The following is a 2,564-nucleotide window of genomic DNA, read 5'->3' as shown; positions in this document are numbered from 1 at the left end:
GACTTGAAAATAATTCAAAGGAGCATATGAAAAACAAACCCAGCAGTTCCATAGGCTAAGGGGAGGTGTTCTCTGAGCACGAGGTTCTCACGTTGGCAGGACGATCCATCTCAGGGTATTTTGGTGCGGCCTGTCCTTAAACAGTGACTGCCTCTTGGCTTTTTCCCTTCACACTTCTGTGAGGAACTGGTCTCCACTGATATGAAGGTATTCAGGGAAAAACACATCTGCACGACAGCGTCAGCTAAACTCTGCCCATTTCCTTACACTAAACAAAGCATTACCATCTCGGTCATCTTCGTGCACAAATACAGTACTCTGCTCGAAAGCTTCTCATTAGAAATGTTAATCTCCTAACAATTCCGGCTGTAGTAATGGCCATTTTTCATTTCATTAAACATATTCTAGAATTACAACCTGTTCAGGTACTGTTCCTCGGGTTTCGAGTCTATCCTGATGTGTGCCAAGCTGCCCCTTCCATATCTGAACACAATTTATCTGCAGAAAACTCTAAACGATTCTATAAACCTTTATCTATTGAAAACCATCCTGTTTCTTTTATTCTCCAAACATGCAATTTGATTTTTCCAAAGTCATTTGGGGGTTACAAGGTGATTTACATTGGTACAAAATGAAGCTTATGTGAAAACTGGTTAAGGAGTCAAAGCACATGAGCTCTGAATATTAATCTTAACACCCAGACATAAACGGGGAGGTATGATTTGCACGACAATACTTTAAATTATTTGTATGCTGTTCCTCATGGTCTTGCACTGTTCGGCTGCTCGCGGTGCACGCGTGCATTCTCTTAGCCACATCATAAACGTAGGTGATGTCTGGTCGCTTCTCGGGATCTGGGTTGATGCACATATTCACTAACTGTCGTAGTTCCTCTGAATAGTGATCTGAAGGAAGAGGTGGGTAGTCACACTGTTCTATCTTCTTACACAGCGAGTATAAATTCATTTTGTCACCATAGAAAGGACTCTGTAATGCAGCCATCTCATACAGCAGACAGCCAAGAGACCAGATGTCAGATTTGAAGTTGTATCCATTTTCATGTATTCTCTCTGGAGACATGTAATAAGGTGTACCCACTAAAGAATGTGCAGCTGTGGTTTTGGAGCTGAAAAACCGGCCAAGCCCAAGATCTCCAAGTTTCACCACCCCAGTGGCTGTAATGAACACATTAGCTGGTTTTATATCTCTGTGCATGACTCTTCAAGAATGCATGTGTTCCAACGCGCTGCAGAGCTGAACAAAGTACTTCCAGACAGCTCTTTCCGGAATTAGCCTCTTTTGCTTCTTAAAATGCTTTATCATTCTGGATAGATCACCAGCATCTGCTAATTCCAAAACTATGTTTAGTTCATTATCTTCAATGAATGATGCATAATATTTAATTACATTTGGATGGTTGAGTTGCTTGAGGAGATCTATTTCTTTGATGCAATCAGCACGTGCTTTGGCATCCATTAAATCAAATATCTGTACTTTTTTCAAAGCTACTGGTACTCCATCCAAGAGACAGGCTGCTCTATAAACTTCACTAAATTGTCCGCGACCAATTTTCTTTTCTATTCGAAAGCTGGCTAATGTGTTATAGCCCATATCAGGTCGTAAGGCCTTCTGTGGCTGGAACTGAGGAACAGGTGGCCCTTGCATTCCTTGAGATCGCTCATCCATTGTCTGAAGCAACAGTAACTTTAAAACTCAGGAAGTTGGGAGTTTTCCGTTCTCCTGCCCGCGAGGCACCCACGGCGGGCGGGCGGGCGGCTCGGCCAGGCGCCGCCGCGTAAAAGCTCGCTGGGCCGGGGGCTGTGGCTGCGAGGCCCGGAGCCTCAGCCACCTCCGGCCGCGCCGCCCACTGCGGACGCTGCAGGCGCGGGCACCCACCCTGCGCTCGGCGAGGCGCGTCCCGAGTGCGAGCCTAGCGGCGGCCCATCCTCCCGCAGCTCCCGCTCCTCCTCCCGCCTATTTATTTTTATTTTTTCTGACGGAGTCTCACTCTGTCACCTTGCGTACAGTGCCATGGCATCACAGCTTACAGCAACCTCAAACTCCTGGGCTCAAGCAACTCTTGCCTTAGCATCCTGAGTATCAGTGACTACAAGTGTCCGCCACAACACCTGGCTGGTTTTTTTTACTATTTTTAGTAGAGATGGGGTCTCGCTCTTGCTCAGGCTGATCTCAAACTCCTGAACTTAGGCAATCTGCCCGCCTTGGCCTCCCAGAGTGCTGGGATCACAGGCATAAGCCACTCCTTCATGCTTTCTTTTATTTTTTTTAGAGATGGTGTCTTGCTCCCCCAGGCTAGAGTGCAATGGCATCATAATAACTGATAGTAGAAGGCTCAGCACCTGTGGCTCAAGTGGCTAAGGCGCCAGCCACATACACCTAAGGTGGCCGGTTCGAATCCAGCCTGGGCCAACTAAACAACAATGACGGCTGCAACCAAAAAACTAGCTGGGTATTGTGGTGGGTGCCTGTGGTCCCAGCTACTTGGGAGGCTGAGGCAGGAGACTCGCTTGAACTCAGGAGTTGGAGGTTGCTGTGAGCTGTGA

At 47.0% G+C, this 2,564-nt stretch overlaps 2 pseudogenes across 2 annotated transcripts; both read right to left on the bottom strand.

Moving 5' to 3' along the window:
* Positions 1-481: 481 nt before the first annotated feature.
* LOC111726747 lies at positions 482-1,539 on the bottom strand (annotated as a pseudogene). Its single transcript, XR_002774449.1, has one exon. The product of XR_002774449.1 is annotated as a serine/threonine-protein kinase Nek7 pseudogene (transcript).
* Positions 787-1,959, bottom strand: LOC100957862 (annotated as a pseudogene). Its single transcript, XR_002774450.1, has one exon. The product of XR_002774450.1 is annotated as a serine/threonine-protein kinase Nek7 pseudogene (transcript).
* Positions 1,960-2,564: the final 605 nt, after the last annotated feature.

The sequence above is a fragment of the Otolemur garnettii genome, unplaced genomic scaffold (genome assembly GCF_000181295.1).
Source record: "Otolemur garnettii isolate 467f Iridium unplaced genomic scaffold, OtoGar3 scaffold00078, whole genome shotgun sequence".
Lineage (NCBI taxonomy): Eukaryota > Metazoa > Chordata > Mammalia > Primates > Galagidae > Otolemur > Otolemur garnettii.
This window is presented reverse-complemented; position numbering and strand designations above follow the sequence as displayed.